Below are 14,162 nucleotides of genomic sequence, written 5' to 3'. Positions count from 1 at the left end.
ACCACATTATTGCCATATATTCATTGAGAACCATCTCCTTTTGGCAATGGTGTATTAAATGGCTGTCTCTTTAGAGAAGTAGTTAGAAGGATTTGTAATGACAAGGATTCTGAAGTAAAAGTGGTCTCATCTGCCCAGGTTCCGCAGCTTTGCAGTAGCAGACCCCCATGAATAGCTTTATGTAGCAGTTGAATCAAGGGAGATTAAAGCTGCAAGAGGTGGTTCATGCCTAAAGCAGTACTTTCTTTGGGTTTTTCATCTTTCCTAGATTATACCCTAGGAAAATTATAGTGGATTTCTAGGGTCTCATAGACACCAGGTAAGAATTCCCACATCATAAAATGGAAATAAACATTTTCCACTTAGGCAGCCTATTGATTAAGATGACCATGTGTCACAAGTATATCTGTTTGAAAGTTCCCTTTCTACTCTCAGATATGTCCCAGTTTAACTGATAACATACGCTGTTGTCCTACTATGAACAAGTGTACCCCTTCCCCGCTCAAGCTCACATGCCCCTACTTGCCCTCAGCACTTATCCAGCATCTCCCTCACAGAGGAACTCGGCTCCTTAGTGATATATAAATTAAGCCTGCAGCTTCCTTCACTGATCCTCAGACTCAGATTCAGAAAGCTCCTAGGGCTAGAGACTGCCCAGAGGACATTCTCACCTGCACAAACTTTCCTCCAGGAATTGACTTTCTCTGGGTGCCGTCTGAATGGAGCCCTTCATTGGCATTTGGAATTGCTCCGAGTGTGTATTTGGGAGTGGGAAGTAAGGATGAGGAGAAATTGGTTGGGAAGGGCCCTCAAGAGTCTGAGAGTGGGTAGGATAGAGAGACAGACCCTGCTTGTAGAGCCTGAGGGTGATTGCCACCCACCTCGGGCATTTCCTTGGAAGACTGTATTCCTCGGACTCCAGGTTTTCCCCCTACTCCCTCCACTCCAGGGGCTGGCAGTTGCCATGGCAACACAATGTCTAAGAACTTCTAATTACATCTGTCTGTTTCTCCTGGAACCATACTGAGCCACACATATGGAGACTTCATTTGACCCAGAGTTTCTTGCTGGGTTTTAACCCCTTCTTCATTCCTTAGACTGGAGAATAATCACCAATATCTGGAAACTTGACAAGTACTTTTCAGCTGCACTGCCCCCCGAAACATTCACAGGGCTTTGTCTATGTCTTTATAAAGAGGAAACTCACGCTGCTCTGCTATGCTGAGTCTCTGGGTCTCTGTTCTATTTTGTTCCAGTCAGCCCTGAATTCCTTGCTTTCCCCCCACCCTACTTCCCCCTCCATTCAGTCAGATTGTCTCAGCATTTGGTTGGACATCACAGTTCCTTTTAAGGTGCCCAAGCCCCAGGGGAAATGAATCACTTGGGCATAGGTACGCCTTTGCCTTTCTCTGGCAACTCACATTTCAGTGTCTTCCAACCCACTGCTGGGTCAGCCTAGCAGATGAGCTAGAGGGGAGTGGCTGGAGACATTCTGGGGCTGGAGGAGGGGTAGAATAAGGCAAGAGGCATCTCTTTCCCATCTAGGGAGAGACTGACCATCTTGCCTTCCTTCTACCTCATAGAGCAGTGTTGGGGTGAGGTTCCTGAGAAGAGGGAACACAGAACAGCTACCTTGATAATACGCCCATTTCCACAGTTTCTCTTGGCCTCCTCTCAAGTGCTTCTCTTCATCTTCTCCATTTTTGCCACCTTGTGGGGCTATTCTTGGGTGGCATGTACCCTATACTCTGAAGTCTCACCGAATTTTGCCTTCCTCTGAGGGACCTCACATTCTCACATTACCTCATCTTCCACACCCCTTTCTTCCACCAAAATTCTCATTCTCTCAGCATGTCGGCTAGGTTATACATTAACGGTGAACAAAGGGCATGACTGAAAGCCATTTTCAGTCCTGTAGTGTTCTCCTGTCCACTTCGTCAGCACACACACACACCCCAGTGTCTTTCTGTGGGTCTAAGACAATCTCTAGTTAGTGAAATTCCAAGCTAATTGTTTATGGCCTGGTAAAGAAAAGAGTGGGGTGTTGAGGCTGTTCCCCAAAAAGACTGGTCCTGGAAGTGGACAGCACTAGGAGAGGAACTGGCACAGGAGCTGTCTCTCTGCCCCTGTTCCTAGTCCTTAGGGAGGTGGGGTTCAGTCCCACTTTCCTGCTTTCGACAAAGGTTGATTGAGTGTCACAGGATACTATGCTAGGACCTGTTACAGAACATGAAGCATAATCCTTGTCCTTTAGGAACTTTCAGTTCAGATAGGAAGACAAAATCTGCACAATCAGTTTTTTAAAAGTGATCAGAAGGAGTTCATAAAGACAGGAATGAACATTCAGAGAAGGAAGAAGGAATTCGTAACCAACCAAAAGGAAAAAGTCACTGAAGATGGAGTGGTGTATAATAACCTGAACTAAGCCTTGAAGAACAGAAGAATTGGGGTAACTCAGACGATAAATCAGACTTCCCAGATGGTAACATTATTTTTTAGCTGGTCTTGTGGGACATTCTCTACCCATCTGAAGGTTAACGAAGCAGCTAACAATGCCTTATGTGTTGACATTTTAAAAGAGTAATGAGTTCTCATTTCAAAATGTAGAACCTCAGAAGCCCCATCCCCTTTATTTTAGTCTACTGAGGCCACCTGCTCTACTCACAGACACCTCCTGAAGTGCCTGTAGCCAGACGACCTGAGAAATGAGGATTCCTGGAGGTGAGAAGGCCAAGTAAACAATGAAGTCACCCAGAAGAGAGGAAGAAAACTGAGCCATGTGCCAGAGATTTGGTTAAATGTGGTCAAGTAGATGACAATGTTGGCACTGGTGCCAAGTCATGTGAACCACCTTGGAGAACAGTGGCTTACCTTTCAGTTTTAGGGGGAGGCATGTGCAATTTGGGATGCTGGAAAGGGGACACGGTTCAGGGAAGGTGACCAAGTTCTCTGCCACAGTGGATTCCTTCCTTAGGAGTGTTCTGATAACAGGTAGTGTTTTAGTCGCTAAGTTGTGTCCAACTCTTGTGACCCCATGGACTGTAGCCTGCCAGGTTCCTCTGTCCATGGGATTTTCTAGGCGAGAATACTGGAGTGGGTTGCTGTTTCCTTCTCCAGGGGATCTTCCTGACCCAGGAATTGAACCCAGGTCTCCTGCATTGCAAGCAGATTCTTTACTGACAGCTACGAGGGAAGCCCTCCTGAAATCATGAGCTACCTAAATTCAGAAGAGCCCAGGTCAAAAGAGCTAGAGCTCTCAGTCTGTATCCATATCTCTTCTGCCTTCCACCAGAGCAGAGGAATAAATCCTATATTCCACTCAGAAGTCCAAAGAATGTGAATTCTATGTGGTTCGGGGCTTGGGAAGCCTGGGGAGGTGGAGGGCTGGCTTGCTTGGGATGAAGTGCCCCGAATGTGTGGGGATGTTGGTCCAGATGTGGCCAGCACTGCAGGGGACACTTCTAAAACTGGCTCTCGGAGCTCTCCCTGAGCTGCCCTAGAGCTATCTCCCCTCTTTAGTTGAGGGAGTTGGGATTTAGGTGTGTGGGTTTTTTTTTTTTTTTTAACTTTTAATCAACCATTTTCCTTGAACTACATGTGGAAATAATTAGAGCATGAATGCTGAGTAAATGTGAGTCCTGGCAGTCCCAGACATATTTCAGTGACAGGTTCTTGGCAGGAATGAAGAATTGTGAATCTCATGTGAATTTCCTTTAGCCATTCTCTCCCTTCTTTTCTTCCCTTTTTCTCTTGCAAGGCAAACACAAATAGAATAAAAACATTATTAATGGCATTCTAGGGGAGTAGAGGGTTCCAACCAGTTAACTAAGAGTGAAACCAGGCCCCTCAATTGGGGTCCCATTACTGTTCCCCTGATTTCCTCTGCCATGATCCAGGAGGGAATGCAAAAGCATTGCTTATGAAAATCCTTTGACTATGAAAGCTAATGTTAATTCCCCCACCAAAGCCTGGCAAAAACCCTGAAACCCTCACGAGAGTCTATACATAACCAATATCTTGAGTTTGGACACTTAGGTTAGTTTCCTTGGGAGATTGAAGTTTGATATTCAGGAATATCTGAAATGTTAAGTTCTTGTGCTTACTAGTTAAGAGATTTCTAACAATTTAAGGGGCTGTGGTATCATCAACAAGACTTGATTTTATAGATAGGGAATTTGAGGCCCACAGAGGTCAAGCACATTGCCCTAATCACACAGTATGTTAGAGGCAGAGACATGTCCAGGGCCTGTCTCCAGGCTCTTACACCAGTTCTCTTTACATAAGACCTCACTGCTTCTGCTTGGTCTGCCCCCTGAGTTACCGATTCAGGTTTTAGCAGAAGTTTAAAAGTTTTTTTTTTGGGGGGGGGCTACTTCTTCCCAGTGTTTGCTAAAGCATTTCTCATGCAGTGCCATTCATCATCCATTTCTTGGAGCTCTCTAGACTTCCTGGTCTAGCTCCCAGTTTTCTGAATGTGTCTACTTTGCTTGCTTGGCTGGTCTGCCTTCAGAGTCCTCATACAGTTGGGGGGCTAAATTCCAACCTACATTCTACTTGCCAAGCCTGGTAACCTGGCCCGGTGTTACATCTGCTCAAAGGAGAAGACACCATTTCTGATTTGCACAAGGCCCCCATGGGCAGCCTGCCTTCCTCCCTGCTCCTCTCGGTGTTCATTTCATCTCAGTCACCCTCAGCCCTCCATTCCCACCCTTTCTTCCTGAGCTCATTTGTTCTCATCGTCTATACACATGATGTCCAGCTGTGTACCTCTTTATTTTCAGCTGTCAGTGGGTTATCTTACCGTCCTTTTAGACTCATGTCCATAACTGACTCGTCGTTGCTTGTCCCTCTTCCATTCAGCCCCTTCGCAGGGCTCCATCTCCACCAGCAGCCTTCCAGGCCCTCAAAGCCAAAGATATTGGCAGCTCCCCGGATTTTCTCCTTCCTCTCCTCTGTCCAGTGTGCTGCCAGATCTCCTTGTTCCTTAGAAATTTCTCTTGGCTTCCTTTCTTTCTCTAAATCCATGTCACCACCTTCAATGAGACTCATCACCCCAGACTCTCTCTAGCTGGTTTCTGTGTGCCTGCAATTCATTGCAGGCAGACGCTTTACCGTCTGAGCCACCAGGGAAGCCCCTCCTGTTTACCTAGTTCTTCCCATTACCACTACCCAACTGTTCTTAAAACCTTCCTGCTCAACAACTTTTTCTGTCTAGATCCCACCATTCTTCAGGGCTTAGCTCAAGTCCCATCTCATTCATAATACCCATCTCCCAAAGCCAGCCCCATTTACTTCAGGACTGCATTAGTGTCTGTGTGATAATTTCATCTCCTGGGCTAGGTTAGAAATTCTTATGAAGACGAAGGCCATATCCTATCCGCTTTTAGAGTATATGCCATGTGACATGTGCCTTGCCGGTCACGGGTCGCTCTGCTTGTTTGTTGTTATAGGCATTGTCAGATATGCTTTCTGATGGGTTTAAACTCCTTGCCTTGATCTTCACTGAAGAAGACTAGGAGGTTATCCATACCCTCTGCTTTGTCCTTTAAAGTGGAAAAGTCTCAGGCAGACGGTTGGGAAACAGAAAAGGAATATCATGTTCAAGCCTGACAGACTAATAATTCAGGGTGGAGAGTGGTCTGGCTTAAAAGTTTCCATTCAGTGTTCTGAAGAAACTGAAGGATGGAATGGTGAAACTAGGGAACTGACAAAAAGCACTCTTTAGTAAGACTGACACATGATCTTGGGAATCCCCTAGGGTCACTCTGAGGACTCTTTTTTGTTTTTCCTGGAATTCTCTTTCTTTTTCTTTTTTTAAATTTATTTCTTTTAATATAAATTTATTTATTTTAATTGGAAGCTAATTACTTTACAATATTGTATTGGTTTTGCCATACATCAACATGAATCCACCACGGGTGTACCCGTGTTCCCCATCCTGAACCTCCCCTCCCACCTCCCTCCCCATCCCATTCCTCTGGGTCATCCCAGTGCACCAGCCCCGAGCATCCTGTATCATTCATTGAACTTGGACTGGCGATTCGTTTCACATATGATATTATACATGTTTCAATGCCGTTCTCCCAAATCATCCCATCCTCGTCCTCTCCCACAGAGTCCAAAAGACTGTTAGTAGCCCCTGTGTGTCAGAGTGGAATCACTGAATGTGCTGAGTCGGGGAGGCAGCATGGCGCTCCCAGAAAGACTGCAGCTCCTTGCGGTGGACCATGGCCTGAAGGCATGAGAGCAGAAGCGCCACCTGGGCTGACTCTTACCTCAATCACAACTCAGATTCCGTCTCCTCATGGCCAACAGGGATGAACCCTCCAACCTCGTAGATCCTTGTGAGGTTGTTTTCAGTTCACGTGAAAGGGCCTGGCGCATTTCTAACTCTGTAAGTGCTTGCTCACTGCTGCTGTGTACTTGCGCTCTGACTGGAGACCATTACAGAAAACTGAACTTACATAGAAACCAAACATCCAGTCGGCCATGCTGTACCTGGGCCACGTCAAGAGAAATGTATGAAGGGGGAGGCAATTCCAGAGATGGTGCTGAGCAGCTGGGAAAGTGGGAGGGTTTCCATATGAAGGTGGCAGTGTAGATCCTTGTCTAACAGGGCCAGCTCTCAGAGAATGTGACAGAATCTGTAAAATAATAAAGACAGTGATTAAGGTAAACAGCCTTGTCCCATTTGAAATTTGAAAGTAGTCATTTCCGGGCACATAATATATTATCACATCATGAGTAGAAAATGTGCTATCCCATAAGCTATGATAGAAGCTGAATGTAACCAGTGGTTAAGAATCCTGCCAATGCAGAGGATATGGGTTCTATCCCTGATCTGGGAAGATCCCACATGCTGTGGAGCAACTAAGACATAACTACTGAGCCCATGCTCCGCAGTAAGAGGAGCAACCACAATGAGAGTAGCCCCTGCTCGCTGCAGCTCGAGATAACCTGCACGCAGCAAGAAAGACCCAGCACAGCCGTAAATAAATAAGTTTTTTAAAACAAAATGAATATAATGAAAAATTAGGTCATTCTTGAGTGACAGATCCATAATAGAGATTTTTTTTTTTTAATCTTAGGGCTAGTCCTCTTGGGAGTGACGCAGCCCTTATTTTGATATCATAAAGCTCAGCCACACTTTCCCTTAAACATCCGAGTGCATTGTCACCAGCCACTGACACTGACATCAACCTGAAAAACCCCAAATGACATTTAATGTAAAAAAAAAAAAATTTTTTTTATTGAGCATTTTCTCTGGTGAGACAATGTGGTGAGTCTGTGGGAAGCCACAGTGTGCAGGCGTTTAGTCTACTTGAGATAAGCTGTATGTGCATAAAATATTAAATGGAGCTCTAATAGATTGAAGGCCTCAAAGCCTTCTTGTTTATGAAGAAAATACAGGGTATATAGTGAGTCAGATCAACTGAGAAGCTAATTAAGCTTCAGTTTCAGTCCTTTTTCTTGTAAGGCCCCTTCCAAAGCCCTGTGCCCAATTTTGCAGTTTTACATATGTATTCTTTTTCATAAAGAGGGCCCATCAAATTGTTTAAGCTTCAGGCCCCGCAAAACCAAGGTCTGGCTCTGGTGCATAAACCTTGAGATAAGGGATTGGTTGTGAGCACACACGAAGGGAGGCGCAGTCCCTGCAAACAAAGTGCCTAGTGCCGAGCACATCAGAGCAACTGCTAGAAATCACTCCTTCCTCCTCTTTCCTAGAATATGTAGCAGGCAGCAACACAACTTTTCAGAGAAGAATCACAGAGAATTGAGCAAAGTCACATGATGCCCCAGCCAGATTTCAAGGTCCTGAAGTGGCTTGGATTTCCCCCCGGCTTTCTCGGGCCTGTGCTACTGGGTTCCATTCCAGAGCAGCCCTCCCACCCTGGCCCCACCCAGGTCTCCTCCTGCTCGCCCCCACCCCCCCAGTCCTGTGAATTCCTTTGTCCCCAACTCTGTGGTGCTCTGCGTATCTGAGGGGCCCTGGTGTTCCTGTGAAGTTTCCATGACTAATTCTGGCAATGCAGGGAGAGTCTTTCTCATGTCAACAAAGCCGCTCTGTCACAGAATAGTGGCAAGGGGAGCCAAAATTCCACCTTGGCATACGTAGGGCTGCTTTTTTTTTCTTTATTCAACAAGAAAGTTGGGAAGGAGGAAAGGGATGGAGGGACAGAGCCTACCCAGTTCACATTAGTGAAATGATGGTATATTAAGCTGACAGTTTTATGGCTTTGCTTATAAGCTTCCAACCCCTGCCAAAGCACACTGTTCTTCCAGAAATTGTTTTACTTCAGAAGACTTTTTTAAACATTCAAAGCATATTTTATGTTCAGACTTAATGCTGTTCGACCCAAAGACTCAGACACACTATCACCTCTACTGGTGGTTTTGCAAACCTCTACTTGGTTTTCCCTTTGCTTGCAAAGAATCTTTTTCAATTGCAAAAATAATTGCTGATTTTTTTTTAGACCTTGGATCCAAGACAACACCTTTTCTAACTCTGATTTATAAAGAGTCAGAGTGGTTTACTGGAAAGAGGGCTGGAATTAAAGTCTGGAGACCTTGGTTCAGGACACAGTTCTGTACCCATGAGGTCTTGGAACTGTCATTACAGCTGTGAGCCTCCATTTCTTCTTTATCACAAGATGTTACATCTGGAGCGACCTTAGAGGTAACCCCTTCCTTCCTATCCTAAGAGGTTTTGAGAATAAAGGCAATAGTAAAAATTACAAACTAGTTAAAATTGCTGTACAAATAGCATCAAATCTGTAGATTACTTGGGGTTGTATAGTCATTTTCACTATATTGATTTTTCCAGTCCTAGAACTTGGTATATCTCTCTATCTGTTTGTGTCATCTTTGATTTCTTTCATCAGTGAATCATAGTTTTCTGCATACAGCTCTTCTGTCTGTTTAGGTTGGTTTATTCCTAGGTATTTTATTCTTTTGTTGCAATGGTAAATGGGATTGTTTCCTTAACTTCTCTTTCTGAGTTTTCATTGTTAGCGTATAGGAATGCAAGGGGTTTCTGTGTGTTTATTTCATATCCTGTAACTTTACTACATTCACTGATTAGCTCTAGTAATATTCTGGTAGAATCTTTAGAGTTTTCTATGTATAGTATCATGTCATCTACAAATAGTGAGAGTTTTACCTCTTTGATCTGGATTCCTTTTATTTCTTTCTCTTCTCTGATTGCTGTGACTAGGACCTCGAAAAGTATGTTGACAATAGTTGTGAGAGTGGGCACCCTTGTCTTTTTCCTGATCTTACGGGAAATGATTTCAGTTTTTTACCATTGAGAATAATGTTTGCCGTGGGTTTGTTGTGTGTGGCCTTTTATTATGTTGAGTTGCCATGCCGTGTTAAGTCGCTTCGGTCATGTCCAGCTGTGCGACCCCATGGACTGTAGTCCACCAGGCTCCTCTGTCCATGCGATTCTCCAGGCAAGAATACTCAAGTGGGTTGCCATTTCCTTCTTCAGGGAGTCTTCTAACCCAGAGATCGAACCTGCATCTCTTAAGTCTCCTGCATCGGCAGGTGGGTTCTTTACCATTAGCACCACCTGGGTTATGCTTACTTTCTGGAGAGTTTTTCTTTTTTTAGAATAGTTAAGACATGGAAGCAACCTGGATGTCCATCAACAGATGAATGGATACAGAAATTGGGGTACATATAATAATAGAATATTACTCAGGTATAAAAAAAGAACCCATTTGAGTCAGTCCTAATGAGCTGGATGAACCTAAAGGCTATAATACAGAGTGAAGTAAGTCAGAAAGAGAAAGACAAACATTGTATATTAACACTTGCATATGGAATCTGGAAAGATGGTACTGATGAACCTATTTGCAGGGCAGCGGTGGATATGCAGACCTAGAGAACAGACTTATGAACACAGTGGGGGAAGGAGAGTTCGGGACAAATTGAGAGAATAGCATAGAAACATACATTACCATATGTAAAATGATGGCAAGTAGGAATTTGCTGTGTGACAAAGGAAGCTCAACCCAGTGCTCTGTGACAACTTAGAAGGGTGGAAGGGGGAGGGAGATGGGAGTGGGGTTCAGGAGGGAGGGGGCATACGAATACCTTTGGCTTATTCATGTTGATGTATGGTAGATACCAACACAATATTGTAAAGCAATTATCCTCCAATAAAATTTTTTTAAAAGAAGTGTCATTATCACCATGCAGAGGCTCAGAGAAGTTTTTCCCTGGTAAAAGTCAGCAATGTTCTGGTCAATTTTTTCCCAGGAGAATTTGCATTGTGCAAATCAATGAGATCAAACCCCCAGAACCTGGCTTACAACACATAATGAAAACAATGTAAAAGCAAGTGAGGGAAATAATATAGACGGATAAAGCTAGAAACTTGATATACCTCTCCATAGGGAGCAGATATTTTGCTGATTTTTCTCCATACATCATGGTATCCACCCTTCCAGAGCACACTCCATTCCCTACTCAGTCACACTCTCACAGGCTTGTATTCAGACTTATGGGTTCATGTACCTGAGAGCTCAGACTCCCAGAGAATATTCCTATGCCAATGTGCTTGCCTCTACATAGGTGAAATTCTCATATGGCCCTAGAATCCGATTCCTAAAGCTGTTCTGGTGGTAAAGCAAACAAACCTATTTCAGTTGTGAGAGCTGCACAGCACCTGTGACCTCTCCGTGTGCCAACCCCTATAGCTGTACGCTCTCCCTGTAGCTCATGTCCTCGACTATTCCCAATAAGGGACTGTCGAGGCTCTGGGCTCAGGCTCACTTGTGTTCCAGTCCTGACTTAGCTCTCGCTAGTTAATGTGGTCTCCGCACATCACAGAGCTTTTCTGAATCTGAAATTCCCCTCTGGATCTTCCTGACTCAGGGATCAAACCTGGGTCTCCCACATTGCAGGCAGGTTCTTCACCATTTGAGCCACAAGAGAAGCCCCCTCTCTGTTACATGGGACTAAAAATATGGAAACCTACAAGATGTGAGGATAAACAGATCTGTTAAGTTCTCACTCAGTTGCAGGTGCTCTGATTAATACTAGCCCCAGGCCCTGGTCACTCCCAAAAGATTTACTGACTTATACCTGGCAGGTTTCTCTGCCTGCAGCTTCTCCCCAGGTTGCCCTGCACTTTGAGTCTGTATTTCCAAGCTGGAAGGGACCAGAAATAATATCTGAAAGTACCACCTTCATCATGACACCTGTCCCAAACCTCCCAAGGTCCTCTTTGTGCATCAGATCCAGCAGAGAGTCCCCTAGACTACTTGGCAAGACCCGCCTCTTGCCACCGCCACCCCAACTCATCTCTTCCTCACCATGCCCTCCTCCACTCACACACAAGGCAGCCATTGTCCTGTGCTATAAGCATGTTCGTGCCATGTTTATCCCCTCTCAAGGTGTTCCCCCCACCCCGCCACTCAGAATCAGCAGATGGGCAAGACTACCTACCAGTCTCAGGAACTTTCTAGAAGCCTCGAGGGTGGTCCTGACACCCCTACTCCCAGAGATGATAGGGCTTGGAGAAAGGCTTTTAATAACACAGAGAGACCCCTTCTCTAAAGAAAGTTTTTCTTCCTTACTGATTCTTGCATTACAGCATGCCTGTGAATGGACAGAATTAGGGGGCAGGGGTGCCATGAGGGCTTCAGGTTAGACGTTTTTCCCCAAGTCAGCAAATTCCTGGTTCGTAGTGTCCTGATGCCCAAGGGGTACCTGCCCATTCTCCCAGCCCCCTTCCCCACATCTCCATGAGAGGACAGAGCTGCGAGGAGCTGCTAACACCAAAAGCCGAGGCTGCGCTTCTGCATTGCGGCTCCGAGTGGTGCCAGGCTCCACAAGACAAAGAGAGAGATTGCCACCTATTGACAGATGTGCCACCTGCAAAGAGAAATGCTTGTGTAACTAGCATTTCTCTGTGGTCTTCAAACAGGATAATGGGGTTGTTAGGTCCTTGGATTTTTCCATTCAGTCAGTGTGGTTCTCAGTATTATCATTCATTGTAAGGAAGGATGGGTGGAGACTTGACAGCCCAAGGTGATGTTGGCATCTCAGTGGGAAAACTGTTTGAACATCAGTTGCCCACTGTAATTATGGATGCTTTCTGATGTATGGCAGGCACTCTTTTGTATGCAGCACGTCTTGTATAACCCTCCCAGTGCTCACAGAGATTAGTGCTCCCGTTTTACATACAGAAACTTAGGTTTACAGAGAGCACCTTGCCTGCAACCTTGGCAAGTAAGGAGCAGAGGTTCGGGGTGGAAGTCAAATCTAACTCTCTGTCATACTCTTAAGCACTTTCTCCTGACATTTGCTAATTATACAAATCAATTCCCCATCATAATTTCCTTAACCTCCAATCATCTAGGTATGAAAATATATCAAATATTAAAGAACAGTTTTCTCTTTGGTTGGCTAGAATCCTAGCTGTGTCGCTTTCTACTTATTTAACATCTTAAGGCACAGTTCCCTCATCTGTAAAATGGCGATAGTTATGATGTCTATGATGTTGTCATAATGTATCATGTAAAATGAAAATGACTTAGCAGGGTCCAGGCGTATATAAATCGGAGCTTAGACATCTATTGTCTGAACATCTGGGTTGGAATCCTAGCTCCTCATTTTTAGCAGTGGGACCTTTGGCAAGTTACTCAACCTTCTCATCTTCAGTTTCCTCTTCTATAAAATGTGGTTAATAATATGCATGTTTTTTAGGGTTGTCCACGGTAAGATAAAATTTTATGCATGAAAACACTGTCATTGTTAATAGTACTATTCAGACATTGGGCTTTTCTGGTGGCTCAGTGGTAAAGAATCTGCCTGCCAAAGCAGGAGATGCATGTTTGATACCTGGATTGGGACGATCCCTTGGAGAAGGAAATGGCAACCCACTCCAGTATTCTTGCCTGGGAAATACCATTGACAGGAGCCTGGTGGGCTAGAGTCCAGGGGGTCTTAGCAACTAAACAACAACATTCAAATGTTAGTCATTACATTTTAAGTAAACAGTATCTGTTTCTTCAAACGGATTTTTGATAATTATTTCTGAAAAATGACTTGGGTTGAATTTGACCTATCAGTAAAAGCTTTTATTTTTTATACTCACTAAAAGCAAACATAAGATAATAAGAGGCTGTGTAGATGCCACAGATTATTCTGCAGGAAGCTCTGTAAACATTAACATGAATAGTGCTTAACAGGCCGATTTGCTTTACAGCTTATGACGCAATTCCAAATACATTCTCTCTCTTCATTTTCACAAGGCAGGGCTAGTATTTACCCCTAGTATTTACAGATGAGGAAACCAAGACTTAAAGAATTAAAGTGACTAATTACAGACATACAATTAGTAAGTGGTAAAGTCTTGTGGGTGTTTCCCTGTGGGGCTATCTGCTGGTGTGCCTTTGAGTGTAGGCATGTGTCTGAGCGTGCTTTTTTATGCCTTAGTGTGTCTTTTACTCATGTGACATACTCGCTGGGGGTATATATTTGTCTGTATTCCTCAGTTAGCATGTTGTTTCATGAAGAGGGGGAGAGTTTTTTTTTTTCACACCGGTCAGTGATAGCCTTTTTCCTCTTTATTTTTGTACCTGCTTGCCATTCCCAGGCACAGTTTCCAAGAGGAGCTTAGCCGGAATATACTCAAATAGACTCAATTTTATATTCCACTCCTGATTTAGGAAATAACAGTTCAGCCTTCTGGGAATTACTTCTTTTCTTTGCTCCCTGCCAGCTTTATTGAATTCTCCTTAGCAACATCCAAAAAAGAATAGGTTTAGCAACAGCCTGTGAACCAATGAAATGAGAGCATGGCAAGCTTCTAGACCAATGGGAGCCCTGCATCATGAGCAAGCTGGCTGAGAGAGAAAATAACCTGGAATTTGCAAAGCAGCCTCCAGGTGGCAGCAGACCAGCTGTATTAAATGTAGCCTCTCCGATGTCATCATCCACTTTTGTTTATTGCTTTGGATATAGAACATTTACCAACTAAGAATTTTACAGTTATAAGCTTTGTGGTTGTGAGTTCTCTGCGTGACGTGGCAGACGAATTCCGGAAGGAAGGAATCTTAGATTCCACCTCCCACCTTTACTATAGCCAGTCCCACAAGCCCATCCCAACCTCTGCCATCTTTGTTGGTTCTTCCACAGCCAGTGCCACC

General features: G+C 44.4%; 1 protein-coding gene across 3 annotated transcripts in view; it reads left to right on the top strand.

Moving 5' to 3' along the window:
* FSTL1 (follistatin like 1) overlaps window positions 1–14,162 on the top strand; it is a 57,890-nt gene that overhangs the window by 22,416 nt on the left and 21,312 nt on the right. The window lies entirely within an intron of this gene.

This window comes from Capra hircus, chromosome 1 (genome assembly GCF_001704415.2).
Source record: "Capra hircus breed San Clemente chromosome 1, ASM170441v1, whole genome shotgun sequence".
Taxonomy (NCBI): Eukaryota; Metazoa; Chordata; class Mammalia; order Artiodactyla; family Bovidae; genus Capra; species Capra hircus.
The sequence above is the reverse complement of the archived record's forward strand: the minus strand, read 5'-3'. Positions and strand labels throughout refer to the sequence as shown.